We start from the raw sequence: 26,473 nt of genomic DNA, 5'->3' as shown, positions 1-26,473 counted from the left end.
TGTATATGGTAAGGGACTTTTATTCAGAATGGATAACTCTTACTTCTTAACAATAAAAATATAATATACCACGTAGATGCAATCAGTTCATTTGAATAGACATTTCTCCCAGGACTATAGAAGAATAGTCAATAAGCATGAAAAAAGATATTTAGCATCATTAGTCATTTGAATAATGCAAATCACCATCCCAATGAGACAGCCATGAACACATTCACTGAAATGACTAGATTTTTAAAAATGATGGTTGTACATTAGCAAAGATATGAAGGCCATGAAACATTTGTACACTGCTGGGAATGGGGGTGGGAAATGTAAACTGTTGTAGCTACTTTGAAAATGAGCCTCCATTTCTCAAAAAGTTAAATGTGAACTTAAGATATAGTGGTTTCACTACTGGGTATATAGAACAAAGAAATATAAACAATGGCTCTTAAAAACTTGGACGGTGGGGAAGTTGCTCAATTATTAAGAGCATACTGCTCTTGCAGAGGATCCGAATTTACTTTGAAGCACTCAAATTGGATGGTTCATAAATATATGTCACTTTAGCTTCAAAATTAATCTAATGTCTATGCAAGTGCTCATGTGACAGGCATATATATACATGGTTAAAATACCATGGTCACACATACTGGTAATCGCAGCATTTAGGAAGAGGAGGTAGGTAGATGGAAGTTACAAGCCACCCCAGACTTAAAACAATCCCTGTCTCAGAAACAGACAACAAAAAATAATGAGGTACTGAGGAGTATCCAAGTGATTCCCTGTTAGTGTTCTCTGTTTTCACCCTTCCAGGCTGGGGCTTACATTTTAATTGTAAACCAGCCAATCACTTGATGATGGCTAGGTTTGATTGCTCTCTGCTTGAGCCCTGACTGCTGGAGAAAAGACTCTCTTCCAGGGCACACTTATTATACTTTAGATTGTTTATGAGCTTCTGGGGCCAGTTAATTTTATCACTGGGCTCATTCATTTCCTTTGTCATTTTATCCAGAGGTGACAGCCACAAAAAAACCAGCAACACTATTTCTGCATTTTTCATAGTGAAAATGTTTTGTGGAGTCACTAGATTTCTTTTTCCTCACAGGAAGTGAAACTGGATATCTAGATAAGTTCGTCAAATAGACTTCAAAGGGCATCATGGATTTTCAATGCTCTCCATGCTGATGGAATGGTCTTTAATAACTGTAGATGTCACTGAGCTGGGAAACCAGCTCCAAATACCACCAAGCTCACTAGGAAAATCCCAACTTACCATGGGCTTCTCTAGGTCTTTTTTTTAATTGAACAACTTTATTTTTAAAAAAAACAAAGAAAAATGTACAGATTTTAAGCATTTTTGCATAAAAGTATATGACTATATTTTTGTCATAACTTGTATTTTTTGAAGGTTTGATAGTGTACATTAAGATCTTACTAATTACAATGAGCATAAATTACATGTAAAACAAGATGTAACCTGGAATTAGTCAACGTTTTCTTGGTGTAAAAAGATTAAGCATAATTGTTCTTCATTATCTTTTTTTTTTCTTGAACTACACAGTCTACCAGGTGTTTCTGGGGAGTTCAGAGCTTTCTGGGGTTAGTATTTAATTATCAGTGACTGCATATTATGTCTGTTCTTTTGTGACTGGGTTACCTCACTCAGGATGATATTCTCTAGATGCATCCATTTTCTTAAGAATTTCATAAAGTCATTGTTTCTGATAGCTGAGTAATATTCCATTGTGGAAATACACCACAATTTTTGTAACCATTCATCTACTAAAGGACATATGGCTTCTTTCCAGCTTCTGGTTATTATAAATAGGGCTGCTATGAACATTGTGGTGTATGTGTCTTTGTTGTATATTGGAGGGTCTCTGAGGTATATGCGCAGAAGTGGAATAACTGGGTCTTCAGGTAGTACTATGTCCAATTTTCTTAGGAATCGCCAGACTGACTTCTAGAGTGGTTGTACCAGTTTACAACCACACTAAGAGTGGAGAAGTGTTCCTCTTTCTCCACATCCTCGCCAGCATCTGCTGTCATCTGAATTTTTGATCTTGGCCAATCTGACTGGTGTGAGGTGGAATCTCAGGGATGTTTTGATTTGCATTTCCCTGATGACTAAGGATGTTGAGCACTTCCATATATGCTTCTCAGTCATTCTATATTCCTCAATTAAGAACTTTTTGTTTAGCTCTGTACCCCATTTTTAAATAGGGTTGTTTGATTCTCTGGTGTCTAGCTTCTTGAGTTCCTTGTATACCTTGGATATTAGGCCTCTATCTGATGTGGGGTTAGTAAAGATCTTTTCCCACTCTGTTGGCTGCCATTTGTTTTCTTGACAGTGTCCTTAGCCTTACAGAAATTTTGCAATCTCATTAAGTCCCATTTGTTAATATTTGACCTTAGAGCATGAGCCACTGGTGTTCTGTTCAGGAAATTTTCTCCTGTGCCTATATGTTCTAAGGTTTTCCCTACTTTCTCTTCTAATCATTTCAGTATACCTGGTTTAATGTGGAGATCTTTGATCCACTTGCACTTGAAATTTGTACAAGGAGATAAAAAAGGGTCTATTTTCATTATTCTGCAAGCTGAATGCCAGTTGGACCAGCACCATTTGTTGAATAGGCTGTCCTTTTTCAATTAAATATTTACAGCTTATTTGTCAAAAATCAAGTGACCATATATGTGAGGTCTCATTTCTGGATCTTCTATTCTATTCCATTGATCCAGTGCCTATCTCTGTACCAATACCAGGCAATTTTTAGCACAACTGCCTTGTAATATAGCTTGAGGCCAGGGATAGTGATTCCTGCAGACATTTTCTTGTTGTTGAGGATGGATTTTGCTATTCTATTTCTTTTGTTATTCCAGATGAAATTTCACATTGCTCTTTCCAACTCTATGAAGAAATGGGTTGGAATTTTGATGGGGATTGCATTCAATCTGTAGATTGTTTTTGGTAAAATGGCCATTTTTACAATGTTGATCCTTCTAATCCATGAGCATCGGAGATATATCTATTTTCTGAGATCTAACTTGATTTTCTTTTTTAGAGGTTTGAAGTTCTTGTCATACAGGTCCTTCACTTGTTTAGTTAGAGTCACACCGTGGTATTTCATATTGTTTCTGACCATTGTGAAGGGTATCTTTTCCCTAATTTCTTTCTCCACATGGTTGCCCTTTGAGTAGAGGAAGGCTACTGATTTGTTTGAGTCGATTTTATATCCAGCAATTTTGCTGAACTTGTTTATCAGCTGTAGAAATTCTCTGGGGGAATTTTTGGCATCACTTAAGTACGTTATCATGTCATCTGCAAATAGTGATGTTTTTACTTCTTCCTTTCCAATTTGGATTCCTTTGATTTCCTTTTGCTGTCTAATTGCTCCAGCCAGGACTTCCGGTACTATGTTGAATAGGTAGGGGGAGATTAGGCAGCCTTGTCCTGTCAATGATCTTAGTGGGATTGCTTCAAGTTTCCCACCATTAAGTTTGATGTTGGCTGTTGGTTTGCTGTATATTACTTTATTATGTTTAGGAGTGGGCCTTGGATTCCTGTTCTTTCCAAGACTTTTAACATGAAGGGGTGTTGAATTGTGTCAAATGATTTTTCAGCATCTTGGGAGATGACTATGTGGTTTTCTTCTCTGAGTTTGTTTATATGGTGGATTACATTGATAGATTTATGTATATTAATTTATCCCTGCATCCCATGGATGAAGCCTACTTGATCATGGTAAATGATCGTTTTGATATGTTCTTAGATTTGGATTGCAAGGATTTTGTTGAGTATTTTTGCATCAATGTTCATAAGTTAGATGGGTCTGAAGTTCTCTTTTCTTGTAGGGTCTTTGGTGTAGTTTAGAAACAAGGGTTATTTTGGCCTCAAAACAATGAGTTAGGTAGTGTTCCTTCTGATTCTATTTTGTGGAATAGTTTGGAGAATATTGGTATTAGGTCATCATCAATAAATGTCTGATAAAATTCGGCACTGAACACATCTGGACCTGGGATTTTTTTGGTTGGGAGGCTTTTGATGACTGCTTCTATTTTTTAGGGGTTTTGGGATTATTTAGATGGTTTACCTGGTCCTGGTTTAACTTTAGTATCTTGTATCTGTCTAGGAATTCATCCATTTCCTCCAGATATTCCAGCTGTGTTGAGTATAGGCTTTGTAGTAGGATCTGATGATTTCTTGATTTTCCTCAGTTTCAGTTATTATGTCTCCACTTCCATTTCTGATTTTGTTAATTTGGATACTCTCTTTTTGCCCTCTAGTTAGTCTGGCTAGGGGTTTATCAATCTTGTTGATTTTCTCAAAGAACCGGCTCTTGGTTTTGTTGATTCTTTGAATGGTTCTTTTTGTTTCTATTCGGTCTATTTCTGCTCTGAGTTTGATGATTTCTTGCTGTCTACTTTTCTTGGGTGCATCTGCTTCCTTTTGTTCTAGAGCTTTCAACTGTGCTGTCAAGTTTCTAGCATATGCTCTCTCCAGTATTTTTTTTTTTTTTTGGAAGCACTCAGAGCTATGAGTTTTCCTCTCAGTAGTGCTTTCATTGCATACCATAGGTTTGGGTATGTTGTGTTTTTATTTTCATTAAATTATAGAAAATCCTTAATTTCTTTCTTTATTTCTCCTTTGACCCTGCTATCTTTTAATAGAGCATTGTTTAGTTTCCGTGTGTAAATGGGATTGGTTTGTCTTTGTTGTTATTAAAGACCAGCCTTATTCCATGGTGATCTGATAGGATGCATGGGAGTATTTCATTTTTCTTTTGTCTATTGAGGCTTTTTGTGACCAATTATATGGTCAATTTTGGAGAAGGTGCCATGAGGTGCTGAGAAGAATGTATATTCTTTTGTTTTAGGATGATTTGTTCTGTAGATGTCTATTGATTCCAATTGGTTCGTAATCTCTGCTACTTTTACTGTGTCCTTGTTCAGTTTCTATTTCCATGATCTGTCCATTGGTGAGAGTGGGGTATTGAGGTCTCCCACTATTAATGTGTGGGGTGCAATGTATTTTTTGAGCTTTTGTAGTGTTTATTTTATGAATATGGATGCTTTTGTATTTGGAGCATATATGATAAGGATTGAGAGTTCCTCCTGACAAATTTCTCCTTTAATGAGTAAAAAGTGTTCTTCCTTATCTTTTTTGATAACTTTTGGTTGAAAATCTACTTTATTCTATCTTAGAATGGCCAATCCAGCTTGCTTATTGGGGCTATTTTCCCAACCTTTTACTCTGAGATAGTGTCTGTCTGATAGCCTATTTCTTTTTACTGGGGAATTGAGTCCATTTATGTTAACAGATATTAAGGAATAGTGGTTGCTGTTTCCTGCCATTTTTGCTTTTAGAGTTAGAATTGTTCCTCTGTGTCTTTCTTGTTTTGTTTTTCTTGCTTAGGTAATTTCTTGTTTTTACTAGGATGTAGTTTCCCTCCTTGTATTGGGTTTTCCACCTATAATTCATTGTAGTGCTGAGTTTGTGGTCAGCTATTGTGTAAATTTAGTTTTGTCTTGGATTATCTTGGTCTCTCCATCTATGGTGATTGATAGTTTTGCTGGGTATAGCAGATTGGGCCGACACTTGTGTTCTCTTAGGGTCTGCCCAGAATCTTCTAGCTTTCATAGTCTCTATTGAGAAATTGGCTGTGATTCTGATTGGTCTGCCTTTATATGTTACATGACTTTTTTCCCTTACTGCTTTTGGTATTCTTTCTTTGCTTTGGGCACTTGGCGTTTTGACTATTATGTGTCGGGAGGAATTTCTTTTCTGGTCCACTATATTTGGAGTTCCTTTGGCTTCTTCTATGCTCATGGTCATCTCATTCTTAAGGGTAGGAAAGTTTTTTTCTACGAATTTGTTGAGGATATTTACTGTTGTTCTTAGTTGATATTCTTTGCCCTCTTCTATTCCAATTTTCCTTAGGTTTGTTCTTCTCATTGTGTCCTGGATATCCTGGACATTTTGGGTTAGGAGGTTTTTGGTGTTTGCATCTTCTCTGTTTTGTCTATGTTTTCATTGTTGTCGTTGGTTCCTGAGATTCTCTCTTTCATCTCTTGTAGTCTGTTAGAGATGCTTGCATCTGTAACTCCTGATTTCTTTTCTAGGTTTTCTACCTCTAGGGTTGTCTCTTTTTGTGTTTTTTTAATTTTTTTCCATTTCTGTTTTAAATTCCTTCTTCTATTCCTTCATCTCTTTGGTTCTGTTTTCATGTAGTTCTTTGAGTTCTTTGAGTGTTTTTCTTGTTTCCTCTTTAAAAGCTTCAATCTATTTATGCTTTTCCTCCCATTCTTGTTTAAAGATCTCTATCATCATCTTGTGGTATGATTTCAGGTCTGAGCCTTCTTTTTCTGGAGTGTCTGGCATTCTGCTTTTTGCTTGATGGGAGAGCTGGGTTCTGGTGTTGCCAGGTTGTCTTGGTTTCCCTGGGGCACATTCTTTCACTTTTTTCTTGCCATCTTGTTTTCTGTGATTATATGTGGTCTTGTTGTCAGTGATTGGTTCTTGTCTCTCCCTTGTACCTGGCCTATGTCCCTGGGACTCAGCTTTTCTTAGTGGCAGATGGCCTGAGTGCCTGTTCTGCATGCATGGGCCGCAGGCTGGAAACAGATACCCCAAAGCAGGGTTCCTGCTCCCCTGAACCAATCAGGGGGCAGGAGCACTTTCCATGTGCTTGGCACAGACCTCTCTGTTCCTTGGCTATTCAGAACGCTGTCTCACCTGGCCTGTGTCCCTGGATCTCTGTTGTTCTTCTCTAGGTCTCTTTACATATGAAATATGAATGAAAATAGTAGCTTTCTTGCAGGTTCCTTAAGATTGAATTAAAGAGATTAGAGCTCTGCCTGGGCCTGCAACATGATAAATGAGAACTATTAGCTATATTTCATAGCTATATTTATAAAGGTATAAAAACAAAAATGATGCTCAAATGATAGCTTAATATTTCCTCTCAATGTTATTATTTATACTGCTGTTTTTCTATTATTGTATAATATCATCTGGAAAGTGGTATCAATTTATTAACCAAATCATTCATCTATGTTAGACAAATTCTTATCTGAAGATAGTATGTTATTATAGGGGAAGAAGATCATTTTATTTTATATGAACTAAGCATATGTGGTTCTGCAGAAATTTGTAAACTGCAAAAGGGCAATGAATTAAAAACATAAAATTGTCAAATTAAACCTAACTACCCATGTGTAAATGTGTATGAAACTATAGATACATTTCCTATCAACCATTTGTGTATCTATCATTTATCTATATATACATATTCATCAAAATGTGGGGTCTTTTGCTATAACAGGGTTCTATTTACAATAAGTTCCTTATTCTACATGTAAAGAGATGCTATAGTACTACTGTGGCTAGAATGAGTCTTAGTACATTGGTTTCCTTGAAGACATACTCTCTCTGTCAGTTGCTTCTCTTCATTTATGTCTGAGGATTATATTACAAATATTGGGTAATTGAATATTTTTCGGTATAATATTACATGAAAACTACAATCTAAATAATTTTCAAGAGGCAGATATGGAGGCTAGAGAGATATTTCAGTGATATCGAAAAATAAAACATATTCCTTGTGATATTTTAAATTGTTTTAGTTGGGTTGAGCATGTTGGTGCATGGGAGGCAGGGGCAGACATTATCTCTATGTGTTCCAGACCTGCCTATTCTACATGCTGAGTTCCAGGCAAGTCAGGGACCCATAACATAAGAGTTCTAAAAAAATATATTAATTCATTTTCTATAAAACTCCTGGACATATACCCAAAAGATACCCATCATATAACAAGGACAAATGCTCCACCATGTTCACAGAATCCTTATTTATAATAACCAGAAGCTGGAAAGAACCCAGATGTCCTTCAACAAAGGAATGGATACAGGAATTGTGGTACATTTACACAATGAAGTATTTATTACACAGTGATCAAAAACAATGACTTCATAAAATTCGCAGGCAAATAGTTAGAACTAGAAAATATCATCCTGAGTAAGGTAACAGATACACAAAAGAACACACATGCACAGTATGCACTCACTGATAAGTGGATATTATCCCTGAATTTCAGAATACCCAAGATACAATTCACAGACCACATGAAGTTCAAGAAGAAGGAAGACCAAAATGCAGATGCTTCAGTCAATTTTAGAACAAAAAACTCATGGGAGAAAATATAGGTACAAAGAGTAGAGCATAGACTTAAGGAAAGGCCAGCCAGAGACGGCCCCACTTGTTTAGTTCTATCCTATATCTCTGGTCAATTCAGACTCTGGGTTCTGGCCCTCAAAACCATGTCAGGTATGGGCTTCCTCTCATGGAATGGGTGTTTATCTGCTGCTTACTTTGTGTCAGAGTATGTGGTCAGTTTTGCAGAAAGTTCTATGAGGTACTGAAATGAATCTATTTTCATGTCCATTTGGGTGAAATGTTCTGGAGATATATGTTAGATATGTTTGGCTAATTAACTCTGTTATCTCCATTATATATATCTGTTTAATTTTTGTGTAGGTGACCTGCCCATTGGTGAGAGTAGGGTACTAAACTCTCCCACTATTACTTTATATGGTTTAATGCATGATTTAAGCTTTATGTTTACTGTTTCCCTTACAAATGTTGCTGTCCTTAAATTTGCGTCATGGATGTGCATAATTGAGGCATCATCTTGATGGACTTTTCCTTTGATGATTATGAAGTGACCTTCCCCATCTCTTTTGATTAAATTTGGTTGAAAGTCTATTTTGACAAATATTAGAATAGATATACTAGCTTGTTTCTAGTATCCATTTGCTTGAAAAACTGTTTTCTAACCATATACTGTGAGGTCTATCTATCTTTAATGTAGATGTGTGTTTCTTGTGTGCAGGGCAAAGATGGATCATATATTCACATCCAATCTGTTAGCCTTTGTCTTTTTATTAGGGAATTGAGTCTATTGATATTAAGAAATACTAATGGCCAATATTCGTTTATTGCTGTTATTTAATTGGTGGTGGTGGTGGTGGTAGTGTGTGTGTGTGTGTGTGTGTGTGTGTGTGTGTGTGTGTGTGTCCAAACACATGTGCATGTACTACCATTTTTTAGGTTTGGATTTTGTGAGATTATTTATTTCCTGTGTTATCTCGGGTGTGCTTTGCCTCCCTGAGATAGAGTTTTCCTTCTAGTATCTTCTGGAGGGTTGTATTTTCAGATACATTCATTTAAATTTAACTTTGTCAAGGAATATATTGTTTTCTCTATCTGTGGAACTGATCTTTTCTGCAAAATTAGGGTTTGGGGAGGAAGACAAATGATAAGGAAGAAAAGAAAATTGATTAAGTAATACTGTATCAAAAGTATTAATGTTTAAAATATGTGGTTAAGAAAATGAAGTTGAGCCATTGAGATAGCTCAGTGTGTAAAATCACATGCCACTAGCCTAACAAACCAAGTTTTACTTCCTGAACACACATTAAGACACAATCAGAAGAAGGCCCCAAAGCAGGTGTGGTAGTGTATACCTCTAATGTAGGAGCTGGGAGACCAGAGGGTTCCATTCCAGTCTAGATTATAGGGTGGATCCATTTGTAATTAGCATATGAACTGATAAAGTACATAAGAAAATACTAAGTGTAGGGCTCTTTTAAAACTGCTAGTATGTATTGAAACTAATAAAATCAGATATGAAGAGAAAATTAATACAATATATAAAAAAATAAGAACAGTTCAATATTTTGTGCCATCTCTGAGTCATAAATATTTCATCTTGAGTGTTTTAGAGTATCTGGAGTTTTAACTCACTTCCACCCTCCCAAAGATCATATGAGGTTGTTTTAAGGCACAATCAAATGTTTCTTAGCACTTAGAACTCTATGACCTAGAAACATTAAGTGTTGGAATTGAATCTAAGGAAAGAGCCATAAAAATGAAAAAGTCAGCAAAGATGTTCAATTCAGATTAACAAGTTTATAAAAGTAAACCTTAATGCCTAACAATATGTGGATAAAAAATTCAATTCTGTAGAACTAATGGTCATGGAATTATCCACTGTTGGTTATATTTTCTCAATATTTTTATATTTTCCATATCTTAGTCTAGATTATACTAATATTCACATAAAATATTAAAACTGTGTCAATCTTAGATTTCTCATCCTCTAAAATTATAAACTAAACAAGTTTCAGTTCATTCTGAATAACTCAATTGTAGTGTACTGTTATAGGAACCAAAAAAGAGACAGCAAGTGACATAATTCACTTGCATGCATTATCTAAAGACAAAGTAACAGAGAGAATACAATGGTGGCTAACGGTCCTGACTAAAGGAGGGAAATGTAGATTGTTTGGTAGGAAAAGGATTTCCCACTTGCAAAATGAAAAGAGAATTGAAACTTATTTTGTAACAATATATTTTAATAGTTATGCTTAGCCATATACTTAAAATGATTAGGATGGTAAATACATGTATATTTTTAACATGTACAATGATGCCAGTGGGGACAGATATGGAGTGTGGCCCCAAAATGCAAAGGAGCATGTCCTTGCTGAATATGGAGCTGCTGTTGCTGCTGCTGCTGGCACTGATCATACTGTCAGTCCTTCTCTGGGCAGCAGAGCACAGGACAGGGTGCTACTTGCAGGCTTCAAGCATGATGCACAGTGTTCATGTCCAGAGTGCTAGCTAGTCATAGTCACAGGTACCTGGAGCTCACACAGGTCCTGCCCAGCTGGTACGATCACCTTGACTCTGAGCAATAAGAAGACATTAGAGATGAAGAATGGTTCATTTTCTGGAGTATGTCTCCTCAAATGATTCTCATGATCCTTGCTGCTGTTGGAGACCATATCGGTATCTGCAGTCTATGCTGCGTCTGAAGATCAAGTAGCTGTTCATGGTCCGTCTTATTGATTGGCAAGGAAGCTTCTTTTGCAGTGGGTTTGAAGACTGTAGACTCATAACTAAGAATGAGAGACACTGAAGGCTTCTGTGACAACCTCACCACCTTGTCAAAAAGGAAAATAAAATAGAAACAATCTGTATAGAAAGCTACTGAAAAGGTTTCTTACAAACTGTGCTAAGGATGCTGAAGGGTAGCTCTTCACAGTTGATGGCTTCTGACAAGGGGGTAGTGAGGAAGTACTTGGTTTTCTTTAAGCCTGGCTACTGGGAGTTTTACCATACTCTACTTAGTATATGGACAACACAAATTAAACTTGGTGTTTTGGTTTGGTTTTGGTTGAATTTTAGGGGGTGAGCACAAGGGTGGATGGAGGACCTGAGATGCACAATCTTTCAGAATGGCACTAGTCTTTTGAAACCTCAAAGTCCACACTCATTGACACACCTCCTCCAGAAAGGCCATACTTCCATATCCTTCCTAAACAGTTCCAAAGAGGTGGGAATTAAGTATTTCCTGTAGGGCTCACTGTTATTTAGATCAGCACACCCTCCAAGACTTAGGGAACATTAATAAAGAAGGGACAAGAAAAACAAAACAGGAGCTGGGAAAGAGGTAGAAGTGAAGTAGAGGGCAATCTTATGGCTATGAAGTGGCATTTGTAAACATGAATACATAGCATATGTGGTTACTTGCCCTGGGAATGCACAAGTCTGCCCCTATAAATTGTTGGTCTTTGATGGGGAGAGAATAATGGGGCTCTGCTGTTCTTTGCAGATCTATTGGCTACAGATAAATTCTGGAAGATGGGAAGCTATTGTCATCAGTTGCATACCCACTGGTGTGTCCACAATCTCCATTGGGTAGTTCATAGTCTATACTCACACACATGTCTCTGGCTAAACTCATGGAGTTACATACCAAAACAAAATGTTATGGGTAAAGAAAAGTGATGTGTAGGGAAAGGGGGAGAGTAGACACAGATGAGAGAAGATAAAATAGGATGGGTCTTAAAAATAATTAAAATGAATTGCATGTATACACACATATTCATTCAAAGAAAATTTTGATTAACAAAACAAAATAAATGACATAAAAAAGTGGAATGTATTGGACTTTCTGGAAAGTTGTCTAGGCAATTGAGCATACAATTGGGTTTATAGAAAACCAATTTTGTGGATTGAAATCAAGAATCTCATTTTCAAGAAAAGAAAAAAAGAAAAGAAAAAAAAAACTGTTATGCTTAATCCTTACACACCAAGAAAACTTTGACTAATTCCGGGTTACATCCTGTTTTACATGTACTTTATGCTCATTGTAACTAGTAAGATCTTAGTACATACTATCAAACCTTTGGGAAAAAAAAGTCAAGCACTGACAAAAATTTATTCCTATACTTTTATGCAAAGATGCTTAAAATTTGTACATTTATCTTTGTTTTTTTGTTTTTTTTTAATGAAGTTGTTCAATAAAATAAAGAAAATTTTAACATTTAGGCAATTAGGTGATATGGTTCTGTACAGCATAATGTAGGGAAGAAAACCAAACCAAGTAGTAAATTCTTATGGGCCATAAATGTAGAGGTTTTCTAGAATAGTTGGGAAATCCAACTGATGAAGTGGATGTGGAAACCTCCCAGTTGAATGCCAGAAACCCAAGTAACTAAGCAGTTCTAAAAGCAAAGAAAAGAAAAGAAAATATTTTAAGGTAGATCAAAATTTTAAAGCAAAGTCTGCCTTTCAATGAGAATGGATTGTCTGGTTTCAGAAGGTAAAATCGAGTAGAAACAGAAAACACATGAAAGCATGTAGCTTGGTAAAATGCATGTCCAACATAAACATGTTCTTGGGGTTATTCCCTAGTACCACATAAATTGGGCATGGTGGCACACACATTCAATCCTAGCACTAAGGAAGTAGAATAATTAGGATTAGGTTATCCTGGGGTACATGAAACCCTGTTTCAAAACAAAACAGAAACAAAGAAGCAATCCAAACTCATGTAAAATAATGAGAACATGACGAATGTAAGTATATATCAAATTTTAAAGAGTGTAGCCCAAAATAATTTAGGACATACTAAATCAGGTTTATATCTCAGAGATATTGCATACTCTGCTGTCATGCATAGTTCTACCAATATTCCACTGAATTTAGTTTCCTAGAACTTCCGTCAGTTTTTGACACATGGATTTTTATGTTGTCTTTGTTATAAACAGTAGTACTGGTTTTGCCATTTTACAACTACACCAAGGGTAGACAACAATTCCTCTGATCTTACATCTTCATCAATACTTGCTTCATGTGTTTCTCACAGTAACAAGGCCCTTTGATTTAAGTGTTTGCTTCTTTCTTTCTAAATTCTCATTGAAACATGCTTCTCAATGTAATGGTATTAAGATGCTTAGAATGTGATTCAGTCAGTAGGGCTCTGATCTCATAAATGCCATGAGTTAGTGCCCTATAAAAGAGGCTCCTGTGAGATCAGAGTTTCTTTGATTTCTCAGCCTCCACAACTGTGAGAAATACATTTAAATTAGTATGGTTTTAACTTCTCTCTCTCTCTCTCTCTCTCTCTCTCTCTCTCTCTCTCTCTCTCTCTCTCTCTCTCTCTCATCTGCTTGGGGTATATGCACATCACAATATTGGTATGGAGGTCTGAAGACAGCTTGCAAGAATAAGTTCTGTCTGTCTACCATGTGAGTCCTGGAGCTCTTCAGGTCTTCAAGTTTATCACAACAAGCTTCTTTTCTCACTAATCTACTACCCTAGTCCCAGTTAATGTTATTGTAATACATTCATTCAATGGTGTCTTGTTATGTCAGAATAGATGGTTTATAATGTTATGTCAGCATATATGTTTTACATTACCATCCTAATGGTGTGGAATTATCTAGGGAAAAAAAGTACTGTGATTTTCACTAGGTGAGTGGGGTTGACAAAGTAAATGACTTCAGCATGAATCCCCATTCCCTAGTAGTCAAAAACCTGTATAAACCTTTCTGGGTGTATTTAGTAACACTCCTAATCTTGGAATTTGGCAAAGAAAAGAGAGAATGAGTCATTTCTAATTTGAATTTACCAAAAAGAAACTATGTGGATCTTCTTTCTTGGCCCTTGTCTCTCTTTTATCTCGGTCTCTATACACAGACATGGAGACAGCAAGCTGCCATCTAGTGAGCAACTTTGGATAGACTCAAGTAAAGAGACTAAGTTCTGCCATCCAATAACCACGACTTGGCAGTGACATGAATGGGTATAGATGTGAATCTAGCTCTAGCAGAAGTATGGGGACCCCAGTTTCTAGCTTAATTGTGGCATCATGAGAAAATCTGAGCTTCCTCCACCGTCTAAATCACAACCATATCTGGATCCACAGAAACTGAGATACAATGACTACTGGTTTTATCTGAAACCTTCAGGAGATTTGCTACTGAGCAATAAATAATTTGAGCCTGAGAAAATTAAAGGAACAAGTATAAACTTGAAAATATGATTTTTTAAAAACTTTTTTAATAAAAGATGTTGTTAGATCATCCACACCATACATAAATTCAGTGGAAAAGAATGCTAGTTGTGATGCTTGAAAAGGAAAGGAAGAGCTGACATTAATAGTATCATTAAGCTAGTTCTGCTCACTTGTAGTTGGATGAGCAGGTACAATAGCATGTGAATATGGCAATTCTCTAATTGCTTTCATTTCCTCTGTTAAAGAGAGATGACACTTCTGGTTTCTTGCCTGCACCTGGGGCTGACCTGGTGACAGAGAACTCTGTACCCAGACCCCTCTGGGAGAGAGCCTGTCTCACACGAGTGCTAACACATCTCCAGCACTGCTGCTCAAATTCCTGGCCCAAGAGGAATTACTCTGTAGCCCTGGGGACACAGGAATGGAGAAACAGTGTGGGACAGGATCCTTCCAGTATCTGCCTGCACCTGGAGCTGAACTGGTGCCAGAGCACTCTGTACCCAGACTCTTCAGGGAGGAGCCAGTCTCAGAGAAGCGCTGACACACCTGAGAGTACAGGTAAGACCACCACTGCTACTCTGAGGGTCCTGTCCAGAGCTTTCAGGACACAGGAATCCAGAAGCAGATTGGTACAGGATACTTCCGGTTTCTGTCTGTGCCCTATACTGACATTATGCCACAGCTCTCATGACCCAGACCCTGCTGGAGATAGCTGGTCCTCCAGTAGTGCTGACACACCTGCTTACAGGAGGGTAAAGGCACTGTCAGTATCAGCAAGACCAGCTAACACCAGAGATAAGCAGATGATGAAAGGCAAGTGCAAGAGACTAAGGAACAAAAACCAAGGACACAGGGAATCATCAGAACCCAGCTCCCCCAACACAACAAGTCCTATATACCACAACACACCAGAAAATCAAGATTCTGATTTAAAGTCAAAACAAATGATGGTGTTAGAGGACTTTAAGAAGGTCATAGATAATTCCCTTAAAGAAAAACTAGAAAACACAGGTAAATAAGTTAAAGCCCTTAAAGGGGGAACACGAAAAATCTACAAATCAGGTGAAAGAATTGAAAAAAGCTATTTAGGATCTAAAAATGGAAACAGAAACAATAAATAAATCACAATAAAGAAAACCCTGAAGATAGAAAACCTAGGAAAGAGATCAGGAGTCATAGACACAAGTATCAACAACAGAATACAAGAAACGGAAGAGAGAATCTCAGTGGCAGAAGATACCATGGGAAAAATGCACAACTGTCAAAAAATGCAAAATGCCAAAAGTTCATAACCTGAAACATCCAGGAAATCCAAGACACAATGAGAAAATCAAACCTGAGGTTAATAGACATACAAGAGAGTGAAGATTTACAATGTAAAGGGCTAGTAAATATCTTCAAAACATATCGAAGAGAACTTTCATAACCTAATGAAAGAGATGCCCATAAAACTACAGAAGCCCATGGAGCTCCAAATAGATTAGACAAGAAAAGAAATTCTTCCAGTCAAATAACAGTCAAAATACTAAATACACAAAACAAACAAAGAATAATAAAAGCAGTAAGGGAAAATAAGGTCAAGTAACATATAAAGGCAGGCCTGTCAGAATCACACTAGACTTTTCAACAGAGACCATGAAAGCTAGGAAATTCTGGACAGATGTCAGTCAGACCCTAAGAGAACACAAAAACAAGTCCAGGCTATTATACCCAGCAAAACTCCCAATATAGATGGAGAAACCAAGATATTCCATGACAAAAATAAATTTACATAGTATCTTTCTACAAATACAGCCCTAGAAAGAATAGTAGATGGAAATCTCTAATACAAGAAGAGCAACTACACCCTAAGTAAAGCAAGAAAATAATTTTTTGCAACAAACACAAAAGAAGATACCTACACAAAAATAATTCCACCTTTAACAACTAAAATAACAGAAAACGACAATCATTATATCTTAATATCTCTGAACACCAATAGACTCAATTTTCCAATAAAAAAGACATAGACTAACAGAGTGGATACATAAACAGAACCTACCTAGCATTTTGCTGCATACAGGAAACACACCTCAATGACAAAGACAGAAAATATATCAGTGTAAAAGGCTGTAAAACAATTTTCCAAGCAAATGGTCCTAAGACAAAAGCTAGAATAGCCATTATAATATCGAACAAATTTAACTTTCAACTAAAAGTTATCAAAAAAGATAAGGAAAGACACTTCATACTTGTCAAAGGAAAAATCCACCAACATGAAATCTCAATTCTAATTATCTTGCTTCAAATGCCATGGCACCTACATTAATAAAAGAAACCTTACTAAAAATCAGAGCATATACTGAACACTCTCATTAATGACAGATCATGGACAGATACTAAACAGAGATACAATAAAACTAACAGACTTTATGAACCAAAAGGATTCAACAGATATCTATAGAACATTTCTTCCTAAAACAAAAGAATATACCTTCTTCTCAGCACGTCATGAAAGCTTCTCTAAAATAGCCATATGATTGGTCACAAAAAAGGCCTCAAAAGATACAAGAAGATTGAAATAATCCAAAACATCCTATCAGATCACCATGGACTAAGACTAATGTTCAACAACAATAAAAACAATAGGAAGGTCACATACACATGGAAGCTGAACAATGGTCTACTCAATGATAACTTGGTCAAGGAAGAAATAAGGAAAGAAATTAAAGACTTTTTAAAATATAATGAAAATGAAGGCACAGCATACCCAGATTTGTTTGATACAATAAAAGCAGTGCTTAGAGGAAAACTCATAGCTCTGAGTCCCTCCAAAAAGAAACGGGAGAGATCATATACTAACAGCTTGACAGCACACATAAAATCTCTAGAACAAAAAGAAGCAGATTCACCCAAGAGGAGTAGATAACAGGAAGTAATCAAACACATGGCCGAAATCAACTAAATAGAATCAACTAGACAAATCAACAACAGAACAGAAAGTTGTTTTTTGTTTTTTTGTTTTTTAAATTAACAAGATAGATGAACCCTTAGCCAGACTAACAAGAGGGAACAAAGACAGTATTCAAATTAACAAAGTCAGAAATGAAAAGGCAGATATAACAACAGAAACTGAGGAAATTCAAAAAAATCATCAGATCATACTACAAAACCCTATACTCAATAAAAAACCTGGAAAACCTGGATGAAATGGACAATTTTCTAGACAGATACCAGGTACCAAAGTTAAATCTGGATCAGACAAACCATCTGAATAGTCTCATAATCCCTAAAGAAATAGAAACAGTCATTAATAGACTCCCAACCCCCCTGCTCCCCCTAAAAAAGCCCAGGATCAGATCAGTTTAGTGCAGAATTCTATCCAACCTTGAAAAAAATACCTAATACCATTCTATTCCACTAAATAAAAACAGAAGGAACATTGCCCAATTCCTTCTGTGAAGCCACAATTACACTTATACCTAAACCACACAAAGTCCAAACAAATAAAGAAAACATCAGACCAATTTCCCTTATGAATATCAATGCGAAATACTAAATATTTGGCCAACATGAATCTAAGAACACATCAAAATGATCATCCAGCACAATCTAGTAGGCTTCATCCCAGTGATGCAGGGATGATTCTCTATATAAAATCCATCAATGTAATCTACTATATAAACAAATTCAAAGGAAAATAAAGCACATGATCATCTCATTAGATGCTGTGAAAACATTTGACAAAATTCAACATCCCTTCATGTTAAAAGTCTTGGAAAGATCAGGAATTCAAGGCCCATTCCTAAACAAAGTAAAAGCAATACAGAGCAAACCAGTAGCCAACATCAAATTAAATGGGAAGAAACTTGAATCAATGCCACTAAAATCAGGGACTAGACATGGGTGCCCACTCTCTCCCTAACTATTCAATATATTACTTGAAGTCCTGGCTGGAGCAATTAGACAACAGGCATTCAAATGGCGAGAATTTGGAAAGGAAGAAGTCAAAATAATACTATTGGCAGATGATATGATAGTATACTTAAATGTCCCAAAAAAATTCAACCAGAGAACTCCTACAGCTGATCAACAACTTAAGAAAAGTAGCTAAATATAAAATTAAGAATATAAAATTAACTTAAACAAATCAGTAGCCTCCCATTACTCAAAGAATAAACAGACTGAGAAAGAAATTAGGGAAATAAAACCCTTCACAATAGTCACAAATAATATAAAATACCGGGTTGTGCCTCTAACCAAGCAAGTAAAGGACCCGTATGACAAGGACTTTAAGTCTCTGAAGAAATAAACTGAAAAAGATCTCAGAAGATTGAAAGATTCCCCATGCTTGTGGATTATCAGGATTAATGTATTAAATATGGCCATCTTGCCAATGTTAATCTTCAGATACAATGCAATCGACATAAAAATTCTAACTCATTTTTTCATAGAGTTAGAAAGAGCAATTTGCAAATTCATTTGGAAAAATCAAAATCCCAGGATAGCAAAAGCTATTCTCAACAATAAAAGAACTTCTGGGGAAATCACCATCCCTGACCTCAAGCTCTCAGGTATTGGGAGAGAGACAGGAAGGTAGGTTAATGGAATAGAATTAAAGACCCAGAAATGAACACCTATGGTTACTTGATATTTGACAAAGTAGCTAAAACCATGTAGTAGAGAAAAAGACAGCATTTTCAACAAATGGTGCTGGTCCAACTAGATGTCAGCATGTAGAAGAATACAAATAGATCTATTCTCATCAGCCTGTACAAAGCTCAAGTCCAAGTGGGTCAAGGATCTCCAAATAAAGCCATATGCACTGAAACTAATACAAGTGAAAGTGGAGAAGAAACTTGAGCACATCAGCACTAAGGAAAATTTCCTGAAAAGAACACCAATGGCTTATGCTCTAAGATCAAGAATCAACAAACGGGACCTCATAAAATTGTAGAGCTTCTGTAAGGCAAAGGACACTGTCAAAAGGAGAAAATGGCAAACAACAGATTGGGAAAAGATCTTTACCAATCCTACATCAGATATAGGGCTAACATACAATATATACAAATAATTCAAGAAGTTAGACTAAGGAGAATCAAATAACCCTATTAAAATATGAGAACAGAGCTAAACAAAGAATTCTCAACTGAGGAATATAGAATGGCTGAGAAGCACCTAAAGAAATGTTCAACATTTTTAGTCATCAGGGGATTTCAAATCAAAACATCCCAAGATTCTACCTCAAACCAGTCAGAATGGCTAAAATCAAGAACTTAGCTGACAGCTTATGCAGGTAAGGATATGAAGAGGTACACTCCTCCATTTTTGATTGGGAAGTAAGCTAGTACAACCACCCTGGAAATCAGTCTGGAGGTTCCTCAGAAAAGTGGACATAATACTACCCAAGGACCAAGCTGTAACACTCCTGGGCATATACCCAAAATATGAACTATATTTGAACAAGGACACATGCTCTACTATGTTTATAGCAGTCTTATTTATAAAGCCAGAAGCTGGATAGAACCCAGATGTACTTCAACAGAGGAATGGATACAGAAAATATGGTGCATTTATACAACAGAGTAGTACTCAGTTATTAAAAATAATGACTTCATAAAATTCTTCAACAAATGGATGGGTCTCGAAAATATCATCCTATGCACTCACTGCCAACTGAATATTGGTCCAAAAGCTCTGATTATTCAAGTTACAATTCACAGACTACATGAAACTCAAGAAAAAGGAAAATCAAAGAGTGGATGCTTCAGTACTTCTTAGAAGTGAGAACAAAAATATTCTCAGGAGGAAATACTGAAACAAAGTTTGGAGCAGAGACTGAAGGAAAGTCCATCCAGAGATTGCTGTACCTGAGGATTCATCCTATATACAGCTACCAAACCCAACCAATATTGCTGATGCCAAATACATGTTGACAGGAGCCTGATATAGCTGTCTCCTAAGAGGCTCTGCCAGAGCCTGACAAATACAGAGGCAGATACTGGCAGCCAACCTCTGAACTGAGAATGGGGTACTTAATGGAGGAGTTAGAGAAAGAATTGAAGGAGTTGAAGGGGTTTACAACACAATAGTAACCACAATACCAACCAACCAGAGCTTCCAGGGGATAAACCAATATCCAAAGTGTACACAATGATGTACCCATGGCTCCAGCTGCACATGTAGCAGAGGATGGCCTTGTCTGGCATCAGTGGGAGGAAAAATCCTTGGTCCTGTCAAGGCTCAATGCTCTAGTGTAGGGGAATTTTAGGATAGGGAGGTGGGAGTGTATGGTTGGAAGTGTGAACAACTGATAGAAACAGCAGGGTGGATGGAACAGGGAGTATGAAGGGGAATCCGAGAGAGGGGATAACATTTGTAACATAAATAAAACACATCCAATAAAAAAAGAAAAAAAGAGATAACATAGTCTAAGAATATAAAAAAAGGTAAAAATATGTATTAGTAATGTATAGTTTTTGAAAAAGCAATATTTATGCATAATAATGGTATACAAAATAACTCTATACTTAAATATAGTACAAAAGTGATAAATAGGAGTGGGATATAATATAGGACAATCTAATTGGGCATTTTGAAAGAAAATAATTTCTGTATATTGGAAACCCTTAGGTTCTGTTTTCCTAACTATTAAAATATGTAATTTTATTTACAATTAACTTAGATTACAAAGACAGATTATAAAATTTGAAAGTACAAACTAAGATGTGTGATGGATGTACTCAAAATAGTTATTTTAGCTCTTAAGTATACATGTTTCTAAATTATGAAAAGATATGATAAATATGAACTTTGCCACAGACAAGTTGAATGGCTATAGGAATTCCTGGCTGTTTTATATTGCAGCAAGTATTTATGAGGAACATATACACAGGTATATAGTGTCATGAAAAAAAAATCATGCTTTAGTAGAGAGCACACAGGAATATCTGTTGCTAAAGCCTATAATATCCTAAGCAAACAATCAGGAAATTGGTATTCCATGAGCTATGGAAAAAAGGGTCAACTCACGTTTTCTCAGGGTAATGGAAACCAGAGCATGGTAACGGTTAAAACATGGTTGTCAACTTGATGAGATTTCAACTCACCATATAAACAAATTTCTGGCCTGGGCATCATTAACAGCAGGCTAATAGACATTGGAAGACCCATTCTAAAGGGGTGGTACTATTTCATGGGCTGTGATGCTGAGTGTAATATTTCATCTTCATTCTTCTTCATCATGAGCATTTGTCTCACACTTATGCCACTATGCCTTTGCTGGCATAGTGATCCTCTTGTACTGTGAGAGAAACTCTCCCTTCAGTAGATTGCCTCTGTTATGCGTTATGTCACACTAGTGAGAAGACAAGCTTGGAGCTGACAATGGGAGAAGAGCACTGACTGAGTTCTCTGCTAAATATTTTACATTTTAAAGTTAAAAGAGAATTAGAAATCCAGGAATAAGAGCAAAATTATCTAAGAAGCTATACATACACTGAAGTATGGAAACGACATTCTAATAGTCCTATCATGAATAAATGAATAAATAAAATGTGCTTTAGTTCAAATTCACTGAGAAGTTATCAGAGCATGATTGAAAAGCATTGAACTGTCATTCATTGAACAATAGCCTGCAAATGAAAATCCTTACTATGTAATCATTAGATGCCTCATGCCCAACTAGCATACTGAACTCTTTACTGTAAGGTTCTCTCTCACTTTTCAGTGTCAACTGGAAATATATTTCTGATATGATTCATATTCATAAAGAAGGTTGGAATGGCTTGATGTTCACTTATATCCATAATTAAAACAGGTGAACCAAACTGCTTGGCCAACAGAATATGACACCCATGATCTTTGGAGGGATCAGGTCCTCAAAGTATCCTGTATAAAAGCCAGTAAATCCCTAATTATTTATGTAAAACTGTAATATTCTCCAAATGCCTAAAGCTCATTTTTAACTTTTTTATTATTGCAGAATGCAACTATGAAATCTTGTTATTATCACTCTTTGCTTGAACTTATGCAAAGCATGAGACATTTGAGAACAATAAAAATAAAGCATGACACACTCAACTTCCACTGAAAAAAATTACGTGAAAATTTGATATTGCCCAATGGATAATATAATAAAAAAGAAACATTCACTAACATAATATAGATTTATTGATACACTCATTGTCTTCTTGAATAGCTGTGCAGACATTAGCATTTAGGAGGGATAAAATAATATTTGTATATGAAGGGTATATAACATTCTTAGCTTTAGCCACTAAAGCCAAGTAATAAACCTTAACCATTCAAATAACTAAAATTTCCAAAATTTCCCTCAGGAAGAGTTATACCTTCTTTAAGAGTTATTAATATAGGTCTATAAGAAATTTATGCAAATTGAGAAGAGAAAAACAGGATGTGCTTAATAAGGAAATGGTTAATACATAGAAAGACTAAAACATTTAAAAGTTAATTATATAGATTGAACAGTTTATACTTATAAACTTAAGAAAGTATACACATATATGTAAAATTAACTAATGAAAATAGAAGCTATGAATGTGAAAAAGAGCAAGTAGGGATGTACGAGTGAGTACTGAGGTTTAAGAGGAAGAACAATGTACTGATATTCTTCCCTTTTTATTACTGTGACTGCCTTATGTCCTTTATTTATATCTAAAAGTAATACACTTTTTAAAACCATGTCAAGACAAAGAATGAATGCTTCAGTCTTTTTTAGAAGGGGAAACAAAATATTCATAGGAGGAAATACAGAGACAAAGTGTGGAGCAGAGACTGAAGAAAAAGGCCATCCAGTGACTGCCCCACCTGGAGATCTATCCCTATACAGACACCAAACCCATACAACATTGCTGATGCCAATAAGTCCTTGCTGACAGAAGCCTGATATAGCTGTCACCAGAGAGGCTCTTCCAGAGCCTTACTGATACAGATGAGGATGCTTGAAGCTAATCATTGGACTGAGAATGGGGTCCCCAATGCAGGAGTTAGGAAAAGGACTGAGAGGGCTAAAAGGGTTTTCAACACCATAAGAGGAGCAACATTATCAACAACCAGACCCCCCAGAGCTCCAAGGGACTTAGTCATCAACCAAAGTGTACACATGGAGGGACCCATGACTCCAGCAGCATATGTAGCAGAGGGTGGCCTTTTTGGCCGTCAAGGAGAGAAGAGGCTTTGGCCCTGTGAAGGTTCAATGCCCCACTGTAGGGGAATGCCAGGGCAGGTAGGTAGGAGGGAGTGGGTGGGTAGGGGTAGCACTCGCATAGAGGCATGGGGAGAAGGAGGGTATATGGGGTTTACAGAGGGGCAACTAGAAGAGGGTAAAACATTTGAAATGTAAGTTTAAAATAATCCAATTAAAATAAATAAATTAAAAAGTAAAAGAAATATAATTTGAAAAAAGGAAATAAAAAATAAATAAGTTCTAAAAGGAAAAACATGAATGAGTAATATAATAGGAATAAATGATCAACTTGTTAGTAATTAGAAATATGGATAATGGAATAATGCTGCTTTATATGTATAAAATCACCCAAACCTTGAAACCAGAATGTTATGTAACACCAGAAAAAAAATATCCATAATTTGTAATCATCATGTAGACTTATGGCATATGTAAAGAAATAAAGCAAATAATTTTAAATTTTAAAAATTTTAAATAAATTTTAAAATATGAAAACTATTTTAAATGTTTTAGTATAAATAGAAATAGATATCTCCCTGGATTCATTTCTCAGTATAAAGTCCAATAAAATTCTTACATGGTCACTCAATGGCACTTGGAAATACTGTTTGGAAAGCATGTAAAGCAGCCTAAATATTTACAAATTGAGAAATATATAATTAAATGTGGGACATGTGATTATAGAAATTCTATGGTAGCAAAACTAAATTGATTGGAATACATTTCAGCAACACTAATTTTGTACACAAGAAGAAAAGAATAGAATATAGAATACTATATTATTTTTCTCAATATAGAACACAAAATAAATATTATGAATAGTTAAGTGTCTAGCCAGTTTATTGGCAAGATCCTCACCTTGTAGAGTATTTTACTTTTTTATAAATTACATTATTTCTAAAAGTTCATCTACTGTATAGTATAATATAACCTGGATGTAAAATGATTTTGACATGTTTTGTTTAATACTGTCTATAATTTTAAAATAAGAGAATGAGCAACAAGCCACTATATACCTTTTCTTTTCCTTGTTTTTCCACATATCCACAAGGTAGCCAGAGGTTTTGTTACAGCTTTTCTATTTCCTCATGACCCAGATTCAATATTGAGAGATGATTATGAATTTTACTTTGTGGATATTAATGTAAAGATTTATGTATAAAGAATTATATAATGAGCATCTTTAAATCATACTACATCATCATTTGATCATTCATAAACTTTAACATAAATTATTGTTATTATTACTTTCCCTGGCCCTACTCAATTTATGGTTTATATTATTTTAGCATTTAATAACAATCAATTGTCATTAATTTAATTATTGTATTAAATTTACATTGTATGTGTCTATTACCTATATGTATATTTGGGTACCACATGTGTACATGCCTGGTCCCTATAGAGGCCAGAAGAGGAGGCAAGATCTGTCACTGCCATGTGGTTACTGGGAATTGAACCACAGTCCTATGGAAAAGCAGATAGTGCTCTTCATTGCTGAGCCATCTGTCTAGTCCCCCTAATTTACTTTACATGGGTAGATATAAAGTAGTAGTCAGGCAAAATATTTACAAGTAGACCCACATTTAACCTTGATGATAATCAAGGAAAAAAACCATAAAAGAAGGCAATACAAGATTTCTTTTTCTATTAAGCTGTAAAACTTAAATTGTAGACCGGGAACAGCACAGAATCAGGGACACAGTACTGGTGAGACTGCACCATGATTAGCCGGAGCACAGAGAGGTCTGGGACTAGCACAACAAAAGTATGACCCCCAGATTGGTTTAGGGGAGCAGGAACTCTGCCATAAGGACTCTGTTTTCACCCGGAAGGCCCTTGTGTGTGGAACAAACACTCAGGCCATTTGCCACCGGGAACAGCGGAGATACAGAAACACAAGCCTGGTGAGACTGTGCTGCGAGTAGCTGGGACACTGAGAGGGCTAGGCTTGGCACACTAAAAGTGTGGCCCCCAGATTGGTTCAGGGGGCAGGAACTCTGCCATAGGAACTCGGTTCCCACCCAGGAGACCCTTGCATGCAGACGATAGGCTCAGGCCTTTGGCCACTTAAAACAATAGAGATACAGGGACACAGGTCAGATACATGGGAGAGACTGGAAACTATCACTGACAAGACCACATATAGTCATAGACAACTATATGGCAAGAGGAAAGAGAAAGAACATACCCCAGGGAAACCAAGACAACCTGACAACACCAGAACCCTGCTCTCCCATCACAGCAAAGAGCAGAATGCCAAACACTCCAGAAAAAGAAGACTCAGACCTGAAATCATGCCTCAAGATGATGATGGAGATCTTTAAACAAGAATGGGCAGAAACGCATAAAGAAATAGAAACTTTGAAAGAGGAAACATGAAAACACTCAAAGAAATCAACGATCTAGAGGAAAACAGAACCAAAGAGATGAAGGAATTGAAGAAGGAATTTAAAACTGAAATGGAAACAATAAACAAAATACTAAAAGGGATAACCCTGGAGGTAGAAAACCTAGAAAAGAAATCAGGAGTCACAGATGCATGCATCTACAACAGACTACAAGAGATGGAAGAAAGAATCTCAGGGGCTGAAGACAACATTGAAAACACAGACAAAACAATCAGAGAAGATGCAAAGGCCAAAAAGCTCCTAGCCCAAAATGTCCAGGAGATCCAGAACACAATGAGAAGACCAAACCTAAGGAAAATAGGAATAGAAGAGGGCAAAGAATATCAACTAAGAGGCACAATAAATATCTTCAACAAAATAAAGGATAAAAGGAACAATTTTCTAGACTTATAACAGGTATAAAAGTTAAATCAGGACAAGATAAATCATCTAAACAGTACCATAACCTCGAAAGAAATAGCAATTAGACAGCAAAAGGAAATAAAAGGGATCCAAATTGGAAGGGAAGAAGTAAAAACATCAC

This window comes from Micromys minutus (genome assembly GCF_963924665.1).
Source record: "Micromys minutus genome assembly, chromosome: X".
NCBI lineage: Eukaryota > Metazoa > Chordata > Mammalia > Rodentia > Muridae > Micromys > Micromys minutus.
The sequence above is the reverse complement of the archived record's forward strand: the minus strand, read 5'-3'. Positions refer to the sequence as shown.